This window comes from Haliotis rufescens, unplaced genomic scaffold, assembly GCF_023055435.1.
Source record: "Haliotis rufescens isolate VD_foot unplaced genomic scaffold, xgHalRufe1.0.p SCAF_8, whole genome shotgun sequence".
In the NCBI taxonomy this organism is placed as follows: Eukaryota; Metazoa; Mollusca; class Gastropoda; order Lepetellida; family Haliotidae; genus Haliotis; species Haliotis rufescens.
This window is the reverse complement of record NW_025964372.1, coordinates 17,205,754-17,220,700: the sequence shown is the minus strand read 5'-3', so window position 1 is coordinate 17,220,700 and position 14,947 is coordinate 17,205,754. Positions and strand designations below refer to the sequence as shown.

The following is a 14,947-nucleotide window of genomic DNA, read 5'->3' as shown; positions in this document are numbered from 1 at the left end:
TGAAGCAACATCGCTCTCGGAAAGTTAAGTTGGTTGGGAGAATGCATTCAGCATCTTGACTCGGAAGAGTTTCTAGGGCTTTGGTCCTGCCCCACACTGAAACACAGGCCACACATGGTGTACCCTTAGGCAAGAGAATTTGTTTGAAATGTGCCTTTGTTCACTCAGCAGTAAATGGGAACCCGGTAGGATGAGATGGTAATGTGTCTGTTAACCTTCTAGCACCTCACAGGCAGCTTGTGTTGTATACTCCCCAGGAAGCTGAGACTGAAAATCGAGTGCACACTGATCTGTTGACTGAGGTAGTAATGCAGCGTCTTGAGCATGCTTTAGGGCATGAATTTGGCACGTTATTATTATCATTGTTACCATCGTTTGAAGATTCTATTTACACGTATTGACTGTCAAAAGTATTGGACAAAAGTGATTCACTCACTGGGTCCTCACCTTACATACAAACTATACAAGTGGTTGCATGGTAATATACACATGGTTTCACACTCACTCACTCACTCACTCACTCACTCACTCACTCACTCACTTACTCTTTCACTCGGCCCGTGAAGATCCGGGGTAGAATAGGTCTTCAGCAACCCATGCTTGCCGTAAAAGGCGACTAACGGGATCGGGTGGTCAGGCTCGCTGACTTGGTTGATGCATGTCTTGGATCCCAATTGCGTGGATCGATGTTCATGATGTCAATCACTGGACTGTCTGGTCCAGACTCTATTATTTACAGACCGCCGTCATATAGCTGGAATATTGCTGAGTGCGGCGTTAAACAACAAACAAGCTCACACACTCACTCACTCACTCACTCACTCACCAATGCGGCTTTCAGCGTCCCCAGCAACTGATGCTTGTCATAGAAGGGGGCGGTCGGGTAGTCTGGTGGTTAAAGCGTTCGCGACATGGGTACAATGTGTGAAGCCCATTTCTGGTGTCCCCCCCCGACCGCCTCCGTGGTCTTGTGGTAGAGCGTCCGCCCGGAGAGCGGAAGGTCCAGGGTTCGATCCCGGGCCGCGTCATACAAAAAGACGTTAAAAGATTGTACTTGTTGTTACCCTGTCTGGCGCTCGGCATTAAGGGGCTAAAACAAGGACTGGTCGGCTCGGAGTCAGTATACTGTGTCTGAGTGGGGTATTCATGTTAAACTGCGGCATGGTATCTCAGTGAGCTAGCACTATAAATCGGCATCAGTCCGGACTAGTACAAGCAGCCACACACACACATACACGTGCATGCACGTCGCTATATAAGTGCAATAATCTTGGACGCGACGTTAAACCCAATTTCACCTCACCTCTGGTGTCCCCCGCCGTGATATTGCTGGAATATTGCTAAAAGCGGCGTAAAATCAAACTCACTCACTCAATTGTCATAGAAGACCAGACACAGACTCAGTGACTTGGTATGTCAGACTTATCCTCATGATGTTGATAGTCAGTCACTGGCCCAGACTCAATTACCGTATTTCTATAATGCAAGACTTTGGTACCTAGATCCAGATCACAGTGTAGAGGTTATATATGATGTAGGTTTTAACAGGAGGTGTCACATCATAAGCAGGTCATATTACAGACCACGATACATAGTATTTACAGATCACCAGAATATTGCCGGTTGTGGCGCCCCACCCAGATAAATTTTCAGCCAATACAAATACTGTGTCCACCATCTTCTGTCTGTCTTGGAACTGGTGAAACCCAGCTACATTATATCACATCCCTGACGTGCCGACTTGTGCATATCTGTCCTTTGTGTGCTCTTTCATCAAGTGTGAAGGTTGCACTCGTTGAAGATCCGTTATTGTGAGATCAGGATGAACTTTATTTCTATTATAAACAGGTTTGAAGCAGTTTTCAGAAAGTAGTATTTTCATACTTGTAAGTATTTCACCGGTTTGTTTTACTTCCATCAATCAAAGTAAGATTTTCAAATCCTTGTGTGGGGTGTCGTGAGTTTCTGTGTGGGGTGTCGTGAGTTTCTGTGTGGGGTGTCGTGAGTTTCTGTGTGGGGTGTCGTGAGTTTCTGTGTGGGGTGTCGTGAGTTTCTGTGTGGGTGTTGTGTGTTGGGGAGGTGTTGTGGGGGATGTTGTCAGTTTGTGGGGGTGTCATGAGTTTCTGGGGGATGTTGTCAGTTTGTGGGGGTGTCATGAGTTTCTGGGGGATGTTGTCAGTTTGTGGGGGTGTCATGAGTTTTGGGGGGTGTCATGAGTTCTGGGCGTGTCATGAGTGGGGGGGAGGTGTCATGAGTTTGGGGGTGTCATGAATTTGGGGGAGTGTCATGAGTTTTGGAGGTGTTTGTGGTGTGGGGGGTGTGGTCATGTTTGTTTTGTTTTTGGCGGGGTGTTGTGAGTTTGTGTGGGTGTTTTGTGAGTATTTTTGAGTATAAGTATGAATTTGTGTATGAGTGTCACAAGTTCGGGCCGTGGCATAGTGACGAGTTTGGGCAGGAGTGTCAGTAGAGGGGGGTGTTGTTAGATGGTGTAGTAGGGATCAGGAGTTAGGGTAAGGGTGTTGGAAGTTTGGGTTGGGTGAATAGCGCGACGGGAGTGGATATGTCAGTTGGGGCATGGTTGAGTTGAGATTGGTGTTTCAGGTGTATATGTCTGAGAGATAGGGAGGGAGGTACACCTTTATTGGTGTTGGAATGAGACGTCTTCAGCCCTCCACAGGTTGAGCTCAGTAGGTTCTTTCTTCCCCTCGTAGAGTTTTCCCATCACATCCTACACATAACTGCGATGGGGACTGATGTCAGGGGTTACAAAATACCATTTCCCGACGCCTGTGCCAAGTAAGGTTTAGATGTCTGGCGAGTAATATACGTTTTCTAGCATGCCCATGGGCAAGTAGAGCACAAAAAATGAACTGGGTCAAGTTTAGTGAGTATATAATCATGTGATCATGTTACGATATTTCATTGGCTAATATTTTGCTAGTGTCCCAGACACACATACAGTTACACCAGGAATTAATACACTTCGATGTCCGGCTGATCAACAATAGGAACCAGGATTGTTTCATTGATAAATTGTAGTAACACTTCCATATATGGCACATGCTTCTTGGAAATTGAATAACGGACAGTTGACTACATTTCTTTGAATTCGTAATACAAGGTTCTTCTATTGGCGACTTTTGACGCTTCGTTAGGCCTAGCTTTGATGAAATAGTTAATTTGAATACACCAGTCACCGTCAAGGCTGACACGCTCTGGATCGCGAAAACTTTATTGACACATAAGTCAAACTACAACAAATATGACTTGTAACGAGTCAAAGTATAGCATTTATGATATATTATCCATTCTCTGGCAACTCAAGGCATCAATTGCAGTAATCTGACCGTGGTTGCTGTAAATAACGATGAGTTGTATGATCTACTGATCACTTCACACATGATTTGCAGAAATGAATGTAATCATTATTAAATGAAATTTTGAGTTAAATAAATAAAATATATTCAAACGTAAGTCCACATACAATGAACACATTTTTATAACCATATATACATATTATATATATAAATAATGGGATTAAATTGCATACTTCAGTTCGGATTTGTTGACTGGTATTTCCGCTTTTATGTGCTCTGTGATCAGCTGATAATGTTTTTTTAGATGGGGGAAAAAACATTGTGTCAGTGTAAAACTTGAGTTTATGAAATATGTTAGTAAACTTTGGGAGCCATGCATTACAGCGTGCTATAACCAAGTTAGCGCTATATTGAGGGGCATAATAGCGAGGAACACTGTATCTCTGATTCTCAGTTCCGTAGATGTAACATTATACTGAATTTATTGGCTTGATTTTTGGGCAAGTACATTTTAAAATAGGGCATTTTAAGAATGTTGGTCATCCTTGCCCTTGGTCAAGTAACATTTTTTATAAATTTTCCACGCCTGGCTGTGTTGGTTGCTGCATGTGTGTAGCATTGTGTCCTGTACAGGGCGGAGGAAGGAAGATCGAAGGTCAAGAGTAAGCACTCACCGAAACAGGCACATAATCTGACCCCTTCACATTGGATGAAAACTTAACCCTTCTGATGACGGATCAACTTAAACGTGTAGATCAGAACCTTTCTTTATTACACTCGAACCGCATTGCAAGATCAGGATTTTATAAATGTTCATGTTTTTAATTTAAGTTGTACTTAAAGGGTGAGTGAGTCCGTGAATTCAAGCTACATTATAGCAATCTGTAAATAACCCTAATAAATAAATATATGAATAAATATATAAATAAATATATAAATAAATAAATCAGACCGCATTGCAAGATCAGGATTTTAATGTTCATGTTTTTAATTTAAGTTGTACTTGAAGGGTGAGTGAATTCCAGCTATATTACAACAATCTGAAAATAATCCAGATAAATAAATAAATAAATAAATAAATAAATAACCATAGTAAGCAAGCAAGTAAGTGAGATAAAACCTTGACTAGTGGTATATTCACCGACCTATGGATGATCTAAATGTAAAATGCCACTTCAAGATGAAATATCACCCATGAAATCCAATTGGCAAATATGTAGTCACTTTTTTTAATTTCACATGCTGAAGTTAAGGTGTGTATTTAACAAACACTCTTCAAGCAAAGCTTCAATATGTTGGCCATTTCATTGATCAGCCAGTGTCAATGGCGAGACCCATCTCCAGGCCCCGGAGACCCCGAGTTGCGGACAGTCAATATTTGGTTGTTAGGTGTCTACTACACGACACAGATTATATACTCATCAATAAATCTTTTGATGATAGATGACAGGGCTGATGTGTCCAAGTTGGGAATACAGCACATACCATGTGAGTATACTACAAATATAGACCCGCCGGCTGGAGCTACGTACCAGAGTCCTCAATGAGTTAGTAAAGAGGTTAAAGGTCACACAGATTAATTTCCTGTGGGGAGAATAAAAGTGGAAGAACAAGAGAGGTCTCGTTGGCAACTTGTTCTCTCCTTCTTGTAAGTCCTCAGCTATAAATGGGTTGTTTTTTGTTTTAGAAAGTAATTTTCTCAACTCCCACAAAATATTGACATCAATATTGGTGACCAAAGGTAGACAACTCTCTGAATTCATTAACCTTACCTGATGATGATGTAACTGCAGAACATGTGTTTGATTTACAAAGTATTTTATATGAAGGTTAAAGAAAGCATATTTGGCCCTCATTCCAATACTAGTGTCGCTCTATGGGTGAAATAATACCGATGTGACATTAGAGTTTAACTCACTCACCCAATACTAGTACATATTGAGAGGTCTTATATCAATACAGCATGATACAAGTTGGTGCGTGAGTTAGACTTTTACAGTCAGACAGTTTCTCTCTAACATAAGAACATATGAAAAGTTACAATAATGAACTGCATAATTTTAGTTTTTGTTGATATTCACAAATATTCAGTTCCACAAAGATTTCAATGGTGTCATGCATGAATGAATCTTAATTAGATTTTAAAAGTAAACACACAATAATCAGCAGTAGAAACTAACAGTTTTAGTCCACTAATCCTTATAATGATAACAATTGCTGGAATATTGCTAAAAGCGGCATAAAACCATACACACTCACTCACTATAATGATAACATATAGCAAAACCCTTAAAAAGGGCAAATTTCTGCTGGTCCTTAGGATACCTTGACTATTGGGCAGTTTGGCAAGGACTATAGGACTAGTGCCAATTTCTACCGCTGATAATGTAATTTTTGATAAGGATACAGCTAACATTTAGGTCCAACACTTGTAGATCTTTATGCATGATTGTAACACAGCGTTGGCTGCATGTGAGGGTCACTCTTGAAGATCCAGAGAGTTGGTATAATTCTGTTAATTGGCAACCCATGCTTGTCATAAGAGGCGACTTATGAACATGATTGGGTGGTCAGGCTTACTTACTTGTGTGATGTTCTGAGGATGACAGACTTAAGGATTTGATTCATTCATTTGTAGGCTTTATTGAGTACTAGAGAGAGATTGTACATGCCGCCATGCGGTGCCTATTTCCCAAGATGCCTTGCGACAAGGGAGCAGTTATTGAGTTCCTGCTAGGGAGCATTAATTTACAAAGTTTGCACACGGATGGTGCGACTACATTACACGATGGTACAACTTGGTTGATGCATGTCGTCGTATTCCAATAACGTAAATTGCTGCGCATGATATCAATCACTAGATTGTCTGGTCCAGGCTCAATTATCCACAGACCGCTGTCCTATAGCTGGAATGTTGCTGTGTGCAGTGTTAAACAACAAACATGTGGGGTTAGATTTGCATTATGCCTGCATACAAGGGATCGGTGTATGGTTCTCAGTCGGAAATGACAGCATCAAGTTATATATACAAGTACCGTGTTCGACGTAATAAGCGCCAAAGGGCGCTCTCACAATTAGGAATAGGGGGCTGCTATTAGAATATTATTTTGGTGAAAAAAAGTTGAAAGATAGATTTCGTGGTTTATGCTGACAGCCTGAAATGTTTATGTACGACAGATACATTTTTCCAGAATTAAATTCCCCATAATTAAGGGTGCATATAACACACGAGTGTGTATTATCCGTGAATAAGTAAGTCTTGTGTACATTGATTAATTGGAAGGGGTGCTAATTGGGATTGTTCACTAGGCAATATATTAGCAAATATGGCGAGGCGCTTATTACGTCGAATACAGTATTTACTATACACAGGAAGCAACATGTGCCAGGCCAGCACATAGTGGTAGTACTTACGGGTAAAACGACACATTGGTGCACCAGTGCATCGTGAGTTTTCATGAGACAATATCATACGTTTTTTTCTTTATCCATACAAGACAATACACTTGCTTATATTACATTCCTTACTTCTCGTTGAGAGACCCCATCCCACTGTTTTTGTTGTAATTAGCTTTTAAAGGTCACTGCTAAAAGTAGCCATGACGAACATGTGTCTACAGGTAGCTTTTCCTTTAAACCTTCTCTGAAATATTTAGAATCAAGAAGTTTTCTTGTGATTTGACATAAATATGCATATCATGCCTATATATTGTGATACATGTTTTATCGTGACCTATGGATCGTGATACATATTGTATCATGACCTATGTATGATATGTATTGTATCGTGACCTATATATCATGATACGTATTGTATCGTGACCTATGTATAATGATATGTATTGTATCATGGCCTATGTATCATGATACATATTGTATCGTGTCCTATGTATCATGATACATATTGTATCGTGACCTATGTATCATGATATGTATTGTATCGTGACCTATGTATCATGATATGTATTGTATCCTGACCTATGTATCATGATACGTATTGTATCGTGACCTATGTATCATGATATGTATTGTATCGTGACCTATGTATCATGATATGTATTGTATCCTGACCTATGTATCATGATATGTATTGTATCGTGACCTATGTATCATGATATGTATTGTATCGTGACCTATGTATCATGATATGTATTGTATCGTGACCTATGTATCATGATATGTATTGTATCGTGACCTATGTATCATGATATGTATTGTATCCTGACCTATGTATCATGATATGTATTGTATCGTGACCTATGTATCATGATATGTATTGTATCGTGACCTATGTATCATGATATGTATTGTATCGTGACCTATGTATCATGATATGTATTGTATCCTGACCTATGTATCATGATATGTATTGTATCGTGATACATATTGTATCATGACCTATTTATCATGATACATATTGTATTGTGACCTATTTATCGTGATACATATTGTATCGTGACCTATGTATCATGATATGTATTGTATCGTGACCTATGTATCATGATATGTATTGTATCCTGACCTATGTATCATGATATGTATTGTATCGTGACCTATGTATCATGATATGTATTGTATCGTGACCTATGTATCATGATATGTATTGTATCGTGACCTATGTATCATGATATGTATTGTATCGTGACCTATGTATCATGATATGTATTGTATCGTGACCTATGTATCATGATATGTATTGTATCCTGACCTATGTATCATGATATGTATTGTATCGTGACCTATGTATCATGATATGTATTGTATCGTGACCTATGTATCATGATATGTATTGTATCGTGACCTATGTATCATGATATGTATTGTATCGTGACCTATGTATCATGATATGTATTGTATCGTGACCTATGTATCATGATATGTATTGTATCGTGACCTATGTATCATGATATGTATTGTATCGTGACCTATGTATCATGATATGTATTGTATCCTGACCTATGTATCATGATATGTATTGTATCCTGACCTATGTATCATGATATGTATTGTATCCTGACCTATGTATCATGATATGTATTGTATCGTGACCTATGTATCATGATATGTATTGTATCCTGACCTATGTATCATGATATGTATTGTATCGTGACCTATGTATCATGATATGTATTGTATCGTGACCTATGTATCATGATATGTATTGTATCGTGACCTATGTATCATGATATGTATTGTATCGTGACCTATGTATCATGATATGTATTGTATCCTGACCTATGTATCATGATATGTATTGTATCCTGACCTATGTATCATGATATGTATTGTATCCTGACCTATTTATCATGATACGTATTGTATCGTGATACATATTGTATCATGACCTATTTATCATGATACATATTGTATTGTGACCTATTTATCGTGATACGTATTGTATCGTGACCTATGTATCATGATATGTATTGTATCGTGACCTATGTATCATGATATGTATTGTATCGTGACCTATGTATCATGATATGTATTGTATCGTGACCTATGTATCATGATATGTATTGTATCGTGACCTATGTATCATGATATGTATTGTATCGTGACCTATGTATCATGATATGTATTGTATCGTGACCTATGTATCATGATATGTATTGTATCGTGACCTATGTATCATGATATGTATTGTATCGTGACCTATGTATCATGATATGTATTGTATCCTGACCTATGTATCATGATATGTATTGTATCCTGACCTATGTATCATGATATGTATTGTATCCTGACCTATGTATCATGATACGTATTGTATCGTGATACATATTGTATCATGACCTATTTATCATGATACATATTGTATTGTGACCTATTTATCGTGATACGTATTGTATCATGACCTATGTATCGTGATACGTATTGTATCATGACCTATGTATCGTGATACGTATTGTATCGTGACCTTTATGTATTGTTTCACCCCTAGTAGTAATGGTGGCAACCATGGAGAACCTACCAAACCCAAGCAAGGCTAAGGGTGAGACTTCCCTCTCTTCATCTCTGGACCAAGGTTTATATAGCCAAGGTCAGCTGACACAGATATCAGTTATTAATGAGAAGTGAGATATTCACACAGTTGTCACACTTCCATTTTTGTGGAAGCCTCGGTGGCTGAGTGGGTTAGGTCACTGACTTTGTGTGCTGGCGATTAGGTGCCTCACTCACCATGAAGATCCGGGATAGAATAGGTCTTCAGCAACTCAGGCTTCCTGCAAAAGGCGACTGTGCTTGTCGTAAGAGGCGACTAACGGGATCGGGTGGTCAGGCTCGCTGATTTGGTTGATGCATGTCATCATATCCCAACTGCATAGATCGATGCTCATGATGTCAATTACTGGATTTTCTAGACTGCCATCATACAGCTGGAATATTAAGTACTGAGTGCAGTGTTAAACAACAAACATCCTGGATGGGACTCAATCCAAAAGAGTACTAGAATTTTTTTCTTTTCTTAGAAAGTGTAATACCCAATATAACATTTGTTATATTTGACCACTTTCTAAAAGACATTGTGTATTCACTCTGCACAGATTCAACAAGTATGACCTACAAGGATCGTTGAATTCAGTACTGAACAATGAGGACAAATGTCAGAAAAAGTTCAAATTGAACACCTCCGCAAATATTGCGCATAAAGAAATTTGAAATCTGGAGTCGAGTTTTCCCAAGCAACTCAAACAGTACTTGTGGGAACTTTGCCCTTTCAATAGCCTTGCTCCAAGGCTGTACTGAATGTTTATTCCTTGGGTGTATAGTAATTCTATCCTTATAATAGGCAAGTCTAGATAAGCGGACAGTACAAAGACTCCAGTCTCTTATAGGGACACCTTGTTCTTATTATTTATGTAATATAGAAATTATGATTTAAACTAATAACTGTTTCAGAGACTTGTGCAAGTCTATCCTTTTAAGTACAATGGGTGGTCTTCCCATGTCTTGCCCATATACTGTAGGCGATATGCCCCAGAAAAAAAATAATCCTATTCTGACCTCAAAACTCTGAAATGCTGAATACTGCTTTGCTGTTCATTTCTTAATAGTGACTTGCAATATACATATGTTTAATGGAAGGCTGGTCCCAAGAATATTCCTAATCTGAGTTAGCCCAGACAATGCAATGAATTTAGTACCAAGTGTGCACATGGAGTGACAAATGACAAATTTTGAAATTTGATTTTTGAAGTTACGAGTCTATCTTTAAAGTAAGAACCGATAACCCGACAGCTTTAGGATTGCTTAGACCCTAACTGTATCTCTATGTTTAACATAAGCTATGATTGTGCAATTTTCTTCCTGAATACGGATATGATTATAAATGTTCATTTTACCTCATCCTTATCTCCACATCTCCATTGTTGATTTAATTATCTCGACCAGGATAAGAGTCAACCCCCATGTTATAATTCATACTCAACTAGGTCAGATTTGTCACCCACAGGTAACTGTTTCCTTTAATACCTACCCTCACTATTGTGCATGCCTGTGTCTGACAAGGGAATACCTCCACACACCTGGCACAGGTAAGAGATGCTTTGTTTTGCTTCAATTTGAACTGGAGGGGCAGAAAACTCTACATAGGCCAAATAGGATTAATATTTTAATTATACATATTTCTGTCACTGAGGTGAAACATTAATAATTCTGTCTGTCTGTCCTCCCTCAATGCTCGTATCTATCAAGTATCAATGATGACTGACGTGTGTAGATAGGCGTGTAACAGATTATCCTGGGGTAGGTGAATCGAAAGGTTCGATTTTCATTTATTGTTGATTACCAGATCAAATTCGGAGACCTGCACTCATTAGTAAGATTTGTTTCTATCTCATAGTGCAATTGTAGGAGATCAATATTTCTGTAGTTTATCGGGTGGGAGTTTGGGTTGTGGTTTATTTCTTAACGTTGACTGTTGTGTAAGACTTGTCCTACCTGTGACAGTCTCTCACTCCGACTGAAACCTAGCTGTGTTCACTGGATAATCCCTCTCATCCAGCATATGTATATATAGCAGGGTGTGGAGTCATCCCACAGATGACATCCTTACCTTGTCAGCTTGCTGACGGGGTTAACCTCTTTGGTTATGTGGACAAGGCGTCCGACCTCAGTCAGAAGGTACGTGGTTCGAATCCCATCACGGGACTCGGAAATTTTATGGCGACTTCATTGGCGCCCACGTGAGGGGCTGAGCACGTTTATATTAAATTTGAGCAAAATAAGCCTCAGTACCCTACTATGCGGCCCGGGACGCACCTTCTGTTGACGAGGGAGTATGTAGCAAGGCGTGGAGTCATCCCACAGATGACATCCTTACCTTGTCAGCTTGCTGACGGGGTTAACCTCTTTGGTTATGTGGACAAGGCTTCTGGCCTCTGATCAGAAGGTCCGTTGTTCGAATCCCACCCCAGGACTTGGAAATTTTATAGCCGCTACATATAGCATTGCTCTACCATCTACTGATTGTGTGGACCTGCTAACAGGGCTTAATAAACTTTTCCTTGCTATTAATATAAAGAAATAGTCTCATTCATGCTAAACTTGTGTCAATATTGAGTAATAAGAGATGAAAGTATTCAAGAAAGGTTGAATTTATTAACCATTTGATGCCCACAGCGACTGTTACTTGTCATGTAGGCATTGCATGTGCATGGTTGCATTCAGGCGTGTTTTTTCACTCAATATAATTTACATAACTTACAGCCAATCATGTGGGGAACTGATCTGGACATCGCACCCACTCACCATTGTTTACAGCCACCACGATCAGATTACTGCTATTAATACCACAATAAGCCATAGTTGTTGATATTTGACTATTGTATGTCAACATATTGATTTCACAATCAAAATAGTGGGATGCAAAGTGCTACATGCGGAATTATTTTTACTTCTGATACACAAAAGCTGAAAGCAGTAACTAAAATAACATGATATTAACGTATATAATAATTCTTATGAAACTTCTACCGCTATTACATATCTGCTATAAATCCTGTATTTTGGCTTCAATCACACTAACTAAAGTTTCAGATTTTCAACAGACATCCTCTTCACTGTCAATTATGCACAATTAGTTGCTGCTGAGTAGTCTCGTAAGCTATAACGTCACAATGGGGGTTATATAACCATTTTTCCTGTGTGTCAACACCTACTATAATGGGATGCAAAGTGCTTCACACATAATTATTTTTACTTCAGATAAACAAAAGGTGAAAGCAGTAACTAAAATAACATGATATTAAAATATATAACCCTGGGAGAGAAATAGCTTCAGATTAAATTCTTTTCAGATCATTGCATAATATTCTTTTGAGTTATTATTTTGGATACATTTTTAACTTAAATCACCATGTATGTGAACATCTTATTGCTATAATTCCTGCTTGTCCAATATTCCCTTGTCGCAATATTCCAGCAATATCATGGCAAGTGACACTAGAAATGGGTTTCACACATTGAACCGATGTGGAGAATCGAACCCAGGCCTTCAGCATGACAAGCAAACGCTTTAACCACAAGGCTTCCCCACCACCCCATTTTATTTTGGGACCATTCGGTTGCTTCTTGGCAGGTCAAAGCCCAAACAGCCATTGCTTCAGTTGTCAAGTATGTAGGGTCCTACAACTCTTATAAGAGGCTCCTCTTTCTTGTGACTTACTACTTAAAAAGGTACATGACCATGTGACCACTGTCACCCCAACACTGACCTTTGCAGTTGATGACCTTTGCACTTTTACCATTCTCTAAAATATTTTCACCTCTGATACTGCTTAACTGATGCAGCTGAAATTTTGCATACAAGTTCTTTTTTATGAAGACATCATATCTTGTATTTATAAAATATAACCATAAGAGGATCCAGGGCCAGTGGGGCAGAAATAGTTTTTCATTTGTTTCACAGAATCTTTGAATCACAGCTCTTAAAATTAGAAATAAGGGGCTCTTATTAGAATAAAAGTTTGGTGAAAAAAAAACAGATCGTAAATTTCGTGGTTTATGCTGACAGCCTGAAATGATACAAATAAGCTTTCAATAAGCACAACCAACCCTTCATCAATTTTCTAGGGGACGTGGGGTAGCCTAGTGGTTAAAGTGTTCGCTCGTCACACTGAAGACCCTGGGTTTATTCCCACATAGTACAATGTGTGAAGCCCATTTCTTGTGTCCCCTGTCGTGATAATGTTGGAATATTGCTAAAAGCAGCGTAAAACCATACTCACTCACTCACTCACTCACTCACTTACATATAGTGTGCCAACAATCTTAACAGAATTGCCTGGAATATGGGGTTTCCAGAATAAGGATGTCTCACTGTATCTATGTTGTTTCATAAAGTGGGGGGAGACAGGTGGCCCAGTTGTCTAAGGCGCCGTGATTCGCTGTGCAGAGTTTCATAATCAATAGGGTACCTTGATTGTCTTATTGTTGTGTTGTTAGCCTAGTGAGCTCTTGGTTATCACATCACTCTACTTAACTACTGTATTTTATGTAATAAGCGCCAACGGCGATATTTGCTCATATATCAAGGTCAATCCCAAATGGCACCCCTTCCGAATGATCAATGTACACAAGACTTATTTATTCGTGTATAATACACACTTGCGTGTTATATGCACACTTAATTACAGGCAATTAAATTCTGGAAAAATAGGTTTGTCGTGTATAATACGCACAGACTTTTCTTTTGTATCATTTCAGCTGTAACCACGAAATTTACACCGGATATGAGACGCCTGTAACATCACGTATATTTCAAACTTAGCTGTGATACATACATAATTGAATTCCTCATACATTTTTAGCATCAAATGACTAATGGTATTTGTCACCAATACAAAGTGCCTAGAGGAAATCAAGCAAAATAAGTTAGGTGTGAAATGAACACTGTGCTCGAAAAACTGCACTTGTTTGAAATGTAAACAAAGCAAAATTCAGATTTTACACAGTGTAGCATTTTCTCCTATTTTGAACTATCCATTCATCTATTCGTTCAAGAGATTAGCTGAACATTTTTTAGAATATGCATGGGAAGAGAATCGTAGGAAGAATTAGGGAATTTGAAAGAGATACATTGCAGTGATTTGATATTTTCAACAGACATTGTCAAAGTTACCGTCCTGTGTGATGGCATGACTGACGCAAAATCACACACAACGACAACAGTATTATTGTCATAATGTTTCTGAATGTCACATTTATGTATAAACGAAAGTCCCTTCATAAAATCCTGCGTACTGATGACAGTGAACACGCCATTTTGTAAAAGTCGGTCACTGGTAGTGATGTCATACGTCAACATTGTTGTACATATTTGGTAATTTCTTTGAGGTGAAGGTCCTTGAATGAGAGTGCACACCAGGGGTCCGGAAACCGTCATATGCGCCGGACATGTCCGATTGGGAATCTCAAATGTCCGTTTTAAAATATTGCTTACCGGACATTTTAAAAATTATTGTCCGGACATTCTTAAATTTTGACCGGACATGATCAACAGTTAGGACTGAGCAGTTTCTGTCTGCAGTTGCAACACAATGAAGATTAACTACACTGACAAGCTTTGTTTGTTTTGATTGCTGTAAATACATCATACCTACATGATAGTCCAATCGGTCAATCAC

General features: G+C 38.8%; 1 protein-coding gene across 7 annotated transcripts in view; it reads left to right on the top strand.

The window, feature by feature from the left end:
• LOC124144832 (cytosolic phospholipase A2-like) overlaps window positions 1-14,947 on the top strand; it is a 151,811-nt gene that overhangs the window by 99,688 nt on the left and 37,176 nt on the right. The window contains exon 1 of one of the 7 annotated variants that reach the window (XM_046514429.2): window positions 10,720-10,855. The exons of the other annotated variants lie outside the window; for them this stretch is intronic. The gene's annotated coding sequence lies outside the window, so the exon portion shown is untranslated. Of the gene's footprint in view, window positions 1-10,719; window positions 10,856-14,947 lie in introns of those variants that run through there. 7 annotated transcript variants of the gene reach the window in all.